This window comes from Lithobates pipiens, unplaced genomic scaffold (genome assembly GCF_037356315.1).
Source record: "Lithobates pipiens isolate NorthernLeopardFrog02 unplaced genomic scaffold, aLitPip1_a1.2 Scaffold_23, whole genome shotgun sequence".
Taxonomy (NCBI): Eukaryota; Metazoa; Chordata; class Amphibia; order Anura; family Ranidae; genus Lithobates; species Lithobates pipiens.
In genome coordinates, this window is record NW_027507785.1 from 141826069 (window position 1) to 141839964 (window position 13896).

A 13896-nucleotide genomic window follows, 5' to 3' on the forward strand; every position below is an offset into this window, starting at 1 on the left:
GAAAAAAAGAGAAAAGATTTCTTATAATAACTCCACAGTGGTAAGGTGATGACAAAGCATCCAAAATATTGTGAATAGTGCACGCCTCCACCACAGATAACACTGCAGCTTACCAAAGGTATATGGTTCTTTGTTATGGAGAACAGTACAGCGCAAGTGACTGATTCCCCCAGGATGTTCACAGGTGGATATAGGAACAAAATACTTCTCCCAGCCTCCAAACACTTCCTCTCGTCAGTGACCGTAAAGGAAATAAAACTCGCAATAGTGTAAAACTCAGATACTTTAATGAAGTTAAAAAAGCAAATTGCACACTTACAAGATATCAGTATACAGATCGCATAACAGATTCGAGCCGGCCGGTCTCGATATGCAGCGCCCAATACTTCCGGAACAAACACGTGAGCTGGTGACGTCAGGACGTCGCTCCTCTTCCCTACGCGTTTCGTCACTAAGGGACGTGGTCACGGGGTCTCCCATCCAGGTACTAACCAGGCCAATCACTGCTTAGCCTCCGAGATCAGATGAGATTGGGCTCTTTCAGGTTGATTTGGCCGTAGGCACTCTCTTTGGGCACTCTGAAGCCTCTTGACAAAGGCCAAGATGGTCACCTTGGGAAACAAGCTAAAAAAAAACAGGTCAAAGCCAACAACATAAAAAGAAGCCTACTGCATCCGGTGTTCCCAGGCGATCTCCCAATCAAGACACTAACCAGGCCAGATCCTTCTATGGCACCTGGTCTTCCAAGGCAGTCTCCCATTGTCATGGTTATGCAGTGATCTTCCTGTGTTTGCTTACCTCCCCCCATGTCTTCAGTCTAAGAGGCCACCCACTTCCACCTGGTGGTTTTTATAACCTCTCCTCTAAGCATGGCTCCACCCCTGGCCCTATCAGGGAGCCCTATATTAACCTGTGCACTGCAGGCCATCAGTGCTGATCAACCATTGTGTATTCCTTTGTGTGTTAGCTTCCTGTTTTCTGCCGTGTGCTCTGCTACTGTTTTCCGTTACCGACTTTGGCGTGTTTTGACTATCCCTGTTTGCCTGTGATCCAGACCCTTTGGCGTGTCCCCGACTATTCTTGTCTGCTTGTGGCCCGACCTTGGCTTTGTCCCTCACCATCCCTATCCTCCTGTTGCCTACTGTGGGTGTGAGCTGGGGACCCTGGGGGTTGCGACCTAGAGCCAGTTGCAGCCAAGTCCATCCTCACCACCAGAGGCGCTGGTGAACACCTGCTGGCTCTTAGACTCTGCGCCCCAGGGAATCTTACGCTCTAACCCCAGTGGGATCTGTCCCCCGTCTGCAGCAGTCAGCCGTAGGGTCCACAACCTTGCGGTGCACTTCTGATCCTACGGTGTGCACCTGTCACCTCGCCTCAAGGTAACCTGACACCCATCCAGGTACTAACCAGGCCTGACACTACTTAGCCTCTGAAATCAAACGAGATCGGGTGCTTTCAGAGTGATGTGGCCGTAAGCGTTCTCTTCAAGACACGCCCAAACCCTCTTGACAAACGCCAAGATGGTCGCCTTGAGAAACAAGCGAAAAAAACAGGTCAAAGCCAACAACATAAAAAGAAGCCTATGGCACCTGGTATTCCCAGGTGGTCTCCCATCCAGGTACTAACCAGGCCCAACACTGTTTAGCCTCCAAGATCAGACGAGATTGGGCACTTTCAGGGTGATGGGGCCGTAGGTGATCTCTTCGGGCACTCTCAACCCTCTTGACAAACGCCAAGATGGTCACCTTGGGAAACAAGTAAAAAAAAACAGGTCAAGGCCAACAACATAAAAAGAAGCCTACGGCACCTGTTATTCCCAGACGTTCTCCCATCCTGGTACTAACCAGGCCCGACACTGCTTAGCCTCCGAGATCAGACAAGATCGGGTGCTTTCAGGGTGATGGGGGCCGTAGGTGATCTCTTTGGGCACTCTCAACCCTCTTGTTAAACGCCAAGATGGTCACCTTGGGAAATAAGCAAAAATAAACAGGTCAACGCCAACAACATAAAAAGAAGCCTACAGCACCTGGTATTCACAGATGGTCTCCCATACAGGTATTAACCAGGCCGTACACTGCTAGGCCTCCGAGATCAGATGAGATTGTGCGCTTTCAGGGTGATGTGGCCATAGGTGTTCTATTCAGACACTCTCAACCCTCTTGACAAATGCCAAGATGGTCATCTTGGGAAACAAGTGAAAAAAAACAGGTCAACGCCAACAAGATAGACCCTGGCGGTCTCCCATCTGACCCTGACCCTGCTTAGCCTCTGAGATCGGGTGCTTTCAGGGTGATGTGGCCTTAGGCGAACGCTTCGGGACATACTCAAAGCTCTTGACAGAGGCTAAAATGGTCACCTTGGGAAACAAGCGAAAAAAAAAAAACAGGTCAAAGCCAACAATATAAAAAGATTCCTACGGCACCTGTAATTAGGTACTATCCAGGCCGGACCCTGCTTAGCCTCTGAGATCAGATGAGATCGGGAGCTTTCAGGGTGATGTGGCCGTAGGAGATTTCTTTGGGCTCTCTCAGCCCTCTTGACAAATGCCAAGATGGTCACCTTGGGAAACAAGCGGGAAAAAAAAAACATGTCAACGCCAACAACATAAAAAGAAGGCTACGGCACCTGGTATTCCCAGTCGGTCTCCCATCCAGTTACTAATCAGGCCCGACAATGTTTAGCCTACGAGATCAGACAAGATCGGTCACTTTCAGGGTGATTTGGCCGTAGGCACTTTCTTTGGGCACTCTCAACCCTCTTGACAAACGCCAAGATGGTCATCTTGGGAAACAAGCGAAAAAAAAACAGGTCAACGCCAACAACATAAAAAATAGGATTTTTATATGCAGCTTACCTGTAAAATCCTTTTCTTGAGAGTACATCACGGGACACTGGAGCTTCATTACTGGTGATTGGACACTGGTTAACCCCCCCCCCCCTGTGTCCCGTGATATACTCTCAAGAAAGCTTACCTGTAAAATCCTTTTCTTGAGAGTACATCACGGGACACAGGGCTCCCACCCCTCTTGGGTTTTACGTGGTTTCCTATTTGCTACAAAACTGAGGTGCCTCCCATATGGGAGGGGTTATATAGGGGAGGAATTCTCCTTAATTGGGGGTTAACCAGTGTCCAATCACCAGAGGTGCCTATATAACCCACTATGTAATGAAGCTCCTGTGTCCCGTGATGTACTCTCAAGAAAAGGATTTTACAGGTAAGCTGTATATAAAAATCCTATTTTCTTGATCATACATCACGGGACACAGGATCTTCATTGCATAGTGGGATGTCCCAAAGCAATGCTCAGATTGAGGGGAGGGAGACACAGATCATAATATATAGACCGCCAAGGACCGGAGGACCTAAACTGCAGCCTGCAGTACACTGCGCCCAAAGGCGATATCCTCTTGCCCTCTGACATCCACCTGATAGAATCTGGTGAATGTGTGGACTGATGACCAAGTTGCAGCCTTACAGATCTGAGCCAGGGAGGCCTGGTGATGCACTGCCCAAGAAGCACTTACAGCCCTAGTTCAGTGCGCTTTCACTTGAAAAGGAGGGATCTTCCCTTTAACACTATACGCCTGAGAAATAATCTGTCTAATCCACCTTGAGAGAGTGGATTTTGATGCCGCCTGCCCCTTCCTAGGGCCTTCCGGCAAAATAAATAAGCAATCAATTTTCGTTATCTGAGCAGTTGCCTGAAGATAGATACTGATTGTCCTTACCACATCCAAAGTGTGCAAAGATTCTTCTTCTGCAGACTGTGGGTCCAGAAAAAAGGATGGTAGGATTACATCTTGATTCAAATGGAATCCTGAAACCACCTTAGGCAGAAAGGACCTGTTGGGACGCATTACCACCCGGTCCTTATGAATAATTAGATACGGCTCTTTGCTGGAGAGAGCTGCTAGTTCTGACACTCTTCTAGCCGTGGATATGGCTACCAAGAAAACCAATTTTTTAGTCAAAAGAACTAACAAAGCCTGATGCAAAGGTTCAAAAGGTTTCCCCTGCAAAGCTGAGAGAACCTAATTCAGATCCCGCACCAGTCAAATTCAGACTGTGTAAAGCAGGATGGTAAATTGGACCCTGTGAGAGCAGATCTGGCCGGAGAGGGAGGATCCACGGCCTGCCTACTGCCAACTTCATGATCTCTGCGTACCACGGTCGCCTGGGCCAAGCCGGGGCTACCAAAAGAACCGACTTTGTCTCCCTCTTGACTCTTCCCAGGAACCGCGACAGAAGGGGGCACGGGGGGAAGGCATATATCAAATTGTACTGATCCCAGGGAACTGTCAGAGCATCCGACCCCTGAGCGAGTGTATCTCTTGTCCTTGACACAAATTTGCCCAGTTTTCTGTTGAACCTGGACGCAAACAGATCTAAGTCTGGAGTACCCCACCTGCGACATATGTTCCAAAACACGTCGGGGTGCAGAGCCCATTCTCCTGGGCACAACTGCTGGCGGCTCAGAAAATCCGCCTGCCAATTTTCCACTCCTGGAATGAAGACTGCAGAAAGGCATGGAACATGCCTTTCTGCCCAGACAAGTATGCGATTCACCTCTTTTTGCGCAACCAGACTCCTGGTACCGCCCTGGTGATTGATATAGGCCACTGCTGTGGCATTGTCGGACTGAACCCGAACAGGGAGATCCCGTAGTCTGAAAGACCAGTTTATGAGAGCCATATAAACTGCCCGGATCTCCAAGACATTTATGGGCAATAGCTTCTCGATCGCAGACCATTTCCCCTGCGAGCACGTCTCCTCCAACACTGCTCCCCAGCCTGTCAAGCTGGCATCTGTGGTAATAATCTTCCATGGAAGAGGAATAAAAGTTTTGCCTTTCAGCAAATTCACAGTTTGTAACCACCAGACGAGACTCTTGCGTGTCCCTGGGGATAGACGCATAGGAAGATCCAAGGACTGGGGCTTCCTGTTCCTCTGCATCTTTGCAGAGGCCTTGAGTGGAACTGGGCGAATGGAACGGCCTTCGAAGGAGGCGACCATTTTCCCTAACAGTCTCATGCACGACTGAATGGGGGAAGATCTACTGCCCAGAATTAGGCGCACCAGATCCCCAATGGCCAAGGCTTTTGGCCTTGATAGAAACACCTTGCCCTTAGCGGTGTCGATAACCATACCCATCTATTCCAACCTGGTAGCAGGCTGTAGGGACGACTTTTCTAGGTTTATAATCCATCCTAGGCGTTCCAGGTGTTCTAGCATTCTGGTAACACTGTGGTTCAGGAGCGCTACTGTTTTCTCTATGAGAAGCAAATCGTCTAGATAAGCCATGATGGCTATACCCTGAGCTCTTAGGTTTGCCAAGAGAGGGTCCAGAATCTTTGTGAAGACTCGAGGGGCCGTAGCGAGCCTGAACGGCAAGGCCACAAATTGAAAATGGCGCCGCTCTACCGCGAACCTTAGATACTTTTGGTGTACGGGAAAAATTAGCACATGGAGATATGCATCCTTGATGTCTATTGATGCCATAAACGCTCCCCCTTGCAGGGAGGAGACCACAGTGCGAATTGATTGCATTCGGAAGGACCAGATGCGTAAAAACCGGTTCAGATCCTTCAGATCCAGGATAGGTCTGACACTTCCATTTGGCTTTGGAACAGGGAAGAGATTCGAGTAAAACCCTGAACCCTGTTCTTTTGGGTCCACTTCTACTATCACCCCCTGGGATAGTAAGTGATCTAAGGCCAGAAATAGCGGTCTTTGCTTTACTGGGTCCCTGGGAATCCTTGACCTTAGAAAGCGAGAAGGTGGAATCTCCTGAAACTCCAGCTTGTAGCCCAGAGATACCGAAGAGACCACCCACTTGTCCCGGATCTCTTCCCGCCAGGCTTCCGCAAACTGCAGGAGCCTTCCCCCCACTCGGCCGAGCGGGGGCGCCCCTTCACAAGGAAGCTTTTGGGCTCTGCTTGGCAGGCTTTCACCCCCAGGATTTCTTCTGCCCCTGGGCCCGGCCTTGAGCCTCTCCTGTAGAGGGGGGTTGAGAAGGCCGTCGCCACTGCTTAGAGCTTGATGCTCCGGGAGAGAGAGAACGACTAAATGATGGACGTTTACTCCTTTTGACTGGAAGGAGAGTAGATTTACCCCCTGAAATTTTTTGGATGATTTTGTCTAATTCTTCTCCAAACAAACGTTCCCCTTTAAACGGGAACCCAATCAAATGCTTCTTGCATGATAGCTCAGCTGCCCAATTCTTTAGCCATAGGGCCCTTCGCATGTGTACCAACAGGAGAGACAAAGAAGATGCTTGTTGGACAGAAACCAAAATCACATCAATCATGAAACACAGAATTTGAGGTATTTCTGCATAATTCTACACTTCCTCACTGGGAAGGAGGCCAAGCATCTGCTTAACCTGTTCCTTGAGGAACTGACACAACCCCACAGCTGCGACTGTAGGTTGCACTACAGCGCCAGTCATGGAAAAGGAGGCTTTTAATAATGTTTCCAGCTTCTTATCAGTTGGATCTTTAAATACCTGAGCATTATCCAAAGGACAGGTCAGGTTTCTATTCACGCAAGAAACAGCCGCATCGACAGATGGGACCCCCCATTTCTTGGTGAAACTTTCCTCCAGAGGATAAAGCATAGAAATCCTTTTAGGAGGAGCAAACAGTTTATCGGGATGTCCCCAATCCTCATACAACAATTTATCCATTAAGGGATGAATTGGAAAGGAAAAGGCAGTCTGTGGGATTTTCCTGACTCCCAGGGAAGAAACAGAGGACGTAGCGATCTCAGCAGCAGTTATTCTGAATGTGGTACTCACCAATTTAGTATAATACAGCACCTGTTTTCTGAGCGCCTGGGAGGAGGGGACTCTCTCCTCTTCCTCTGATTCATCCGACTGCTCAAGATCCCTGTCCCAAGATAGGGATCTCTCCTCATTTTCAGAAGTGTCATCTGAAAGAGGAATCTCAGCAGAGGGAGGGGATCTACCCCTTTTCCTGCTATCTTTCAGGGAAGCTGAAATCAAATTCATGATTCTCCCTTCAAAACCCCCCAATGTAGCCCTAAGGGAGTCCTCAGTGGCGTATACCGGGGCTGAAATATTAGGAGAGGCTGCAAAACCTGAGAGGGGCACTGACTCATTCTGTGAGGCTGGCTCCAGTCTTGTAGGGGGGGGGGGGATGGTAACCTACAGGCATTTTTAGAACCCATAGACCTAGGCGGTGACTTACCAGTGCCCTTGTTACCTCCCTCTGAGACCCTCTTACGAGGAGACACAGTCTTAAGCTACAAAGCAGAGGTACTAGTACAAAGTGCAATCACTGTTGTGCTTAAAGTCTCACAATAAATATATACAGTATGCTTAAACTGCACAACCTGATGCTGAGTAGGTGTCTTAGGTTTGCCTGTATCCAATCCCTTGGGATGCTTACTGCCCACAGCTCCTGTGTCTCCACTTACAGCCCTCTGACGCTCTGGGCTTTTTAAAACTGCCGCCTGGCGCCTGCGCAGTACAGCGCCATGCACACCGACGTGCACGGCTTGCAACCACACTCCCCCCTCCTCCATTAGCATGGGAGCGCGCTCGGCGTGTGTGCACACGCGTGCCCACGTGCACGAGGACCGCCGTTATCCAGGGGGGAAGGGAATCGCCATAGGAGCTGCGTGGGACCCCCAGACTACGTGGGGCCCCTGTATTACCTTCATTGTGGAAGAGATTGCAGTTGAGACGTGAGTCATCTGGGAGAACCAGGCTTCACTGAGCGTGTGTATCTGAAATGCATGTAAGTATGCATCAGGCTGCTCTTACTTCCTCTAGTGGTAGAAACCAGGTAAGACATACAACTACTCAATGAAGAAATCCATAATATAATTTATATAGGATTAACTTCCCTTACCTGTCCTCGCCACAGGAATTGCTGAAAACAGACAGATTCCAGCCTTTACCCATCACAGCAGGCAGAGTTGTGCTAACCTTCAGGGTTTTTTTGGGGTTCCTTCTCAGAAGAACCAACTACCTGGACCTTGTAAAAGACTCTGCCAGAAACTTTCGTGCCACTATGTAAATAGTACACCAAGTCTGGTTTTCCCAGAGCCCAGTCTATCAATAGGAGAGGACTTACAGGCAAAACCTTGTTTCTTCGGATGACAAGGCCCGGGTACCATATCATCTTGGGAGTCAAAATATCGGCCCGAGATATGGATTCGGTTTGTTGTAGACCTAATGCCGCGTACACACGATCTAATTGTATGACGTACTTAGTCCGTCATACAATCCTACGGACAATCCGGCGTACTTTCTACTGAATGGACTTGACCACACACGGATACACAAACAGTCCGACGAAAGCTTGCGCGATGACGTACAGCACGTACGACGGGACTAGAAATAGGAAGTCCAAGACACAGCAAAGCACCCTTTGGGCTCCTTCTGCTGACTTTGCGTTAGTGGAAGTTTGGTTAGAGACGATTCGCGCTTTTCAGACTTCAGCTTAATTCGTCCGTTTTCTGCGGCGCAGTCTGCCTGTGAGGTTTGTATCTGTCTTTCGGTACGCGTGGATCAGTTGGTACCTGTTGTTAGGCGCTTCTGGTCCGCTCGTTTCTGGGTTTCAGATCATTCTTCATAGGTCTGGCTGTTCTTCAGTGCGTTCAGTTAAGCTTGTTTGTCCAGCCGACCGTTTCAAAGCCATGGAGAGTGGACGTACTCGTTCTCGAGTTCGTGCTATATGGGGGCTTGGTGTTAGGGTTAATACTTTGACTCGAGCCCAGTCTGTGAACAGGGCGAGGAGGAGTTCATGGACAAAGAATTGGTTGCGCCAGCGCGACCAATTCTCGCATATGCCTTTACTCCGTGAGATCCGTGAGAATAATCCTGATGATTTCAGGAATTATCTCAGGATGACGGACCCCATTTTTCACCGTCTGCTGGCTTTGCTGACCCCTTATATCAGCAGGCAGGATACCTGCATGCGGCAAGCCATCACTCCGGAGCAGAGGCTCGTCGGCACGTTGCGCTACTTGGCGACAGGGAGAAGCCTTCGGGACCTCAAGTTCTCTACAGGCATCTCCCCCCAGGCTCTGGGGATCATTATTCCAGAGACCTATTCTGCCATTATTCGGGTCCTGCAGAAGGAATATATGAAGGTAAGTTTGTTCTTTTAATATTGCATTGTATGTTTGTATTAATTTCATCATGACTTTTAATATCCATGACAGGAATATGCTGTGAATGTCCCCTTTATATGAATACATGCAATTTTTTTTTTGATTTATTATTTTTTTTTGTGTGTCATTTTTTTATTGCTTTTACCTTTTTGTGTCCCACGTGCATATTTGCTTTCACTAACGTCCCCAGCATGCAATCCTGGGCCCCTATACACCCACAGCCGAGACTGTTTTTCTCTTAATTCATATTGTCAGCTCCATTGTACTGTTTTACTGCCCCCCACCCTTTTGGAATTGTTTTCAGGGATTGTATACTCATTAATTAGGCCCCCACCCCACTCAAATTGGTTTCAGGGATTTTATACTCATTAATTAGGCCCCCACCCCACTCAAATTGGTTTCAGGGATTGTATACTCATTAATTAGGCCCCCACCCCACTCACCCACATAACTTATGTCCCCTGGTCCATCAGAGGGCTGAGTAATCTGGGAATTGGGCCGTCTATTTGTTTTTTTTGCAGAAAAACATTTTCAATATTTATGTTTAACTGCTGTTCCAAAATGTTTTTGAGTTTTATTTGTTATGAATTGTTTTGATTTAATGACTAATTTATTTATTTTTTTTACCTGTGTTTGACTCCCCAGTTTCCTTCCACGCCACAGGAATGGCAGACTGTGGCTTCCCAGTTCGCTGTCCGTTGGGACTTTCCCAACTGTGGAGGGGCGATCGACGGGAAACATGTGCGGATTGTGCCCCCACCCCATTCGGGGTCCTACTACTGGAATTATAAGGGGTTCCATAGTGTGGTGTTAATGGCGGTGGTGTCAGCACAATATGACTTTATCTATGTGGAGGAAGAACGGCCGGATGTCAGACGGAGGAGTGTTTAGGCAGACCGAGTTCTGCCACCGTCTCATCACTGGTGGCCTGGACTTGCCACCAGATGCTGATAATGTGGAGGGTCTACCTTTTGTTTTTATCGCTGATGAAGCATTCGGTCTGAGTGACCATTTGATGAAGCCCTTCCCCCAAAGGACCCTCACCCCGGAGAGGAGGGTTTTTAATTACCGGCTGGCCAGAGCAAGAAGGGTTGTGGAGAATGCCTTTGGTATTATGGCCAGCCGGTTCCGTCTGTTTTTGACAGCAATAAACTTGGCAGAGTACAAACTGAACTATGTCATTCTCTGCTGCTGCATTTTACACAACTTTTTAAGAAAACATTCAGGAACCCATTACCTGCAGCCAATTGGGCCTGAGGCCGGACTAATTCCTGAACTCACAGGGCTGGATCATGCCCATCCTGGCTTAGCCCCCCAAACAGCACGTGAGGTGCGTGACCAGTATGTCACCTATTTTAATGGTAGGGGGGCTATTCCAATGCCAGCTGAGCAATAAAGATTTCCTTTTGTTCAAATATATATTGTCTGATCAAATTTTTAAGTTTGGTTCTTGTTTGCTTTTCAAGGTGGTTGTCTCCTACATTCTCCTAATTCAGGGATATGCAATTGGCGGACCTGCAGCTGGTGCAAAACTACAAGTCCATCATGCCTCTGGGTCTCATGCTTGTAGCTGTCAGTCTTACTATGCTTCATGGGACTTTTAGTTATGCAACAGCTGGATTTCCACTAATTGCATATTTCTGTCATAGTGCATTTGTATTGCAAAGTGTTTTTTTTTTTTTTTCCCCAATAGGAAATAAGGTCCTTTGTCACAGAAAACACAAAATTACTTCCCAAAAAGATGCTGAGTATTGAAAGAAGGAGACACACACATATCTTTTTAGAAAAGTTGTAATAGTGCACATTGAAACAAGTGCCTTTTTTTTTTTTTTTTGGTAAACAATATAGATTTTTTGTAGTAAACAATATATATATATATATATATATATATATTTTTTTTTTTTTGAAAAGAATAAAAAATCTAGATATATACACACATACATATTTGTTGGATGTTAAAAGTTGAACTATTTACATAAAACAAGGGTAAAAGCCAAATTTAGAAGATGTGCACCAAAAATTGGTAATGTCAACATGTGCTATCTCCCATTATGAGTGATCAATGGATGCGTTTTGTGGGTGCAATCCCTTCCTCTCACATACTAGAATGAGGAAGGGGTTGCAAACACAAAATACGTACATTGAGATCCTCTGATGGCACATAGCACATGTTGACACACTGTGTGCATCTTCTAAATTTGGACTCTAAAAAACTGAATTAAAATTTCAAAAAACATAAAATGATTTTTGCAAGCAAATGAAGAACATGATCTTGCATTTTAGGGAAAAGGGGCTTAGATTCTCCCCAAAACATTGATCATGTTCTTCATTTGCTGCTGAATGGTGTCCAACTGCCTGTGCATGTTGCGGATCTGGTTCCGCATGCAATCGATCTCGCCATTCCAGACCATGATCTGCCCAATCAGCCTCTGGGCGCTGTCAGTTGTGAATGGCTCTGCGGCTTGTCCTTCTACAACCAGATCATCACCTAAAAAAGGTGTACAAAAAAAAATAGTGTTAACATATGCAGGCATTAATGGTTTACCTTAAGCTGCGTTGTCAGACACTCACTTTGTGGGGTGAGTACCTCCACCACCTCTTCTTCTACCTCCACCTCTGGCCCCTCCACCTCTGGCACTGGGCTGGGGTCCTCTGGCACTGGGCTGGGGTCCTCTGGCACTGGGCTTGGGCTAACTGCCCAATCAGGCTGGTGAGGTCGAGGGGTCCTGGGCTGCTCCAACTCATGTCTGAGTCTTTGTTCCCCTATGAGAATGAAACAAACCAAAAAAGGTAGACTTTTAAGCCCAGTGATATTTGAATCCAGAAATCTGAATATTAAACATTGGTTCGAAGTGGTGTACAATTATTAGCTAGTTGTTACAAAATCCTAGTTGAATACATCATTTAAATTACCTTTTAGGCTGGGTTCACACTGCTGTGATGCGTGAAAGCTGCAAATCTACTGTGGGTTCCCACATCGCATGCCTCCCGGAGGCAGTTCACACGACCCTATGCAAACTGCTGGGAGTGTCAGTGAAACCTTTAATGACACCCCCAGATCAGTTCGCATATTGCAGTGCAATCTGCAAACTCAGACAGGAATCGGATCGCATGATGTGAACACCCATGCGATCCGATTCTGCTGTGGCTTAAAAAAAGGGTCCTTTACAAGTTTGTGCCGGATGCCATGCAAATTCTGCCATACTACCTGTATGGCTGAAATCGCATCGCACAGAGATCACATGTGATTTGCACTACAGTGCAGTGCGAACCACATCCGATCTCATACATAGCAGCAGTGTGAACCTAGCCTTTAAACAAACTGTGATACTTTACATCATTTAGCCAAGTTTCATAGATGGACACACCAGAATCATCCCCTTGAGTCCCTGTGTGTGATGATCTCAAAAAATGTTCTATGATGTCCCAAACTACACGAAATTATCCCCAGTTGAGATGTGGAACTTATATATCTATATCTTAAAGCGGAGGTCCACCCTAAAATGGACCTCCGCTCATCGGAATCCCCCCCCCTCCGGAGCCACAATTGGCACCTTTCAGGGGGGAGGGGGGTGCAGTTACCTGGATAATCCAGGTAACTGCACCCACTTCCGGGATAGCTGTCTGCGGAAAGGGGCGTAGATTACGCCCCTTTCCGCAACTGCCCGCCCCTTTGCGCAAGTGCCCCGCTGCCTGCTGGGAAACACACAGTTCCCAGAGGCAGCGGGGACTGTCCGGATTGCGCCGCGCGGCTCGCGCATGCGCAGTAGGGAACCGGGAAATGAAGCCGAAAGGCTCCATTTCCTGATTCCCATACCCAAGATGGCGGCGGCAGGACCCGACAGACGACCTAGCGATCGGCTTCGGGTGCCGACATCGCGGGCGCGCTGGACAGGTAAGTGTCACTATTTTAAAAGTCAGCAGCTGCAGTATTTGTAGCTGCTGGCTTTTAAAAAAAAAAAAAAACGCGGAGTCCCGGTGGACTCCCGCTTTAATTACAATACATTACACTGAATAAAGTGATGAAACAGTTGTAGCTATAAAGATATGTACACAAGGATATCCTAAATTGAATGTCACAATTCAAGATATCATTAACAACAATAAAAGAAATAACAAATAAAAAACCTAAACCAATACCATATACTGATACGCGCCATTTACGTACAGTCATACGAACGATCAAGCAGACGACAGTTTAATACACCAGATTTACCAACTTTTACGAACGGGTAGGTACGAACGTCAAAATAAGCGCAAAGTACTCACTTTTTTTGAGCGCCTTTTTTATTCTCCTGTATTGATCTGGCTCCCTGGATTTTATATCCGACCAGCGTTTGCGGAGTTGATCTTTAGCTCTTCGGACACCAAATGTGTTCTCCAAAGTGCTCACTACTGTACTCATTATTCTGTCCTTCCGGATATTGGGTTTGGGATAGGGGCCATTTTTCCCATCGTAATCTTCTTTTCTTAAGATGTCCACCATCTCCACCATCTCTTCGAAAGACATGTTTGTGGCCTTAAACCTCTTCCTAGCTCTGGAAGTATTGGGTTCAGGGCTTTCCTCCGCGCTGCTCTCAGAAAATACATCCGCCATCTTTATCTAGCTGCTCTCCCACAGCGGAACGAGGGTAAAAGGGGCGGGGAAATACGGTCACAAGAAACGTCAGGGGCGGGCGACGTGGGCGACGCAGGCGGAGCTTGACGCATGCGCTGTATATAAAGCGTTACCGCGAGGACGTACGTTTGTCCGA

General features: G+C 47.4%; 2 pseudogenes; both read right to left on the minus strand.

The window, feature by feature from the left end:
* Positions 1–1577: 1577 nt before the first annotated feature.
* LOC143928454 (5S ribosomal RNA) lies at positions 1578–1696 on the minus strand (annotated as a pseudogene).
* Positions 1697–1795: 99 nt separating this feature from the next.
* Positions 1796–1915, minus strand: LOC143928787 (5S ribosomal RNA; annotated as a pseudogene).
* Positions 1916–13896: the final 11981 nt, after the last annotated feature.